Below are 729 nucleotides of genomic sequence, written 5' to 3'. Positions count from 1 at the left end.
ATCCTGAACTCAGTCATCACATGCTGTCCAACTTGCCATCCACTTCTGTATCTCCCACCAATTCTTCCCTGTTTGTGAGCAGGTCAAGAAAAGCATGGCCCCTAGCTGGCCCCTAGCTGGTGATTGAAGTCCCCCATAAGAGCCAGAGCCTGTGATCTGGAAACTTCCCCTAGTTGTCTGAAGAAAGCCTCATCTACCTTATCTTCCTGGTCTGGTGGTCTGTAACATACCCCCACCACAACATCACCCATGTTGCTCTCCCCTCTAACCTTAACCCAGAGACTTTCAACAGGCCTAACTCCAGTTTCATACTGGAGCTCTGAGCCATCATATGGCTCTTTTCCATGAAGTGCAACTCCTCCTCTTCTCGTCCTTCCTGAACAGTTTGTACCCACCCATGACAGTGCTCCAGGCATGCGAGCTCCCACCAAGTCTCTGTTATTCCAATCACATCACAGTTCTGTGGCTGTGCAAGGACTTCCAGTTCTTCCTGCTTGTTTCCCAGGCTCCTTATGTACAGGCACCTAAGGTAACTAGCCTATTGCCCTACTTTCTCAGGAAGAATGAAGCCTTCCTGAAGAATGAAGCATGGACAGCTAGAGACCCTCTGAGTAAAAATTCGTGGGGAATTCAGCACAGGGGACACAATGGTGGGAGTCTACTACAGACCTCCCACTCAAAGTCCCGAGCTTGACCAGGAGTTCGCCCGGGAACTGACTGAGGCCGCTT

The sequence above is a fragment of the Crocodylus porosus genome, unplaced genomic scaffold (genome assembly GCF_001723895.1).
Source record: "Crocodylus porosus isolate Cpor-Errol unplaced genomic scaffold, CroPor_comp1, whole genome shotgun sequence".
NCBI classification, from domain to species: domain Eukaryota; kingdom Metazoa; phylum Chordata; order Crocodylia; family Crocodylidae; genus Crocodylus; species Crocodylus porosus.
This window is presented reverse-complemented; position numbering follows the sequence as displayed.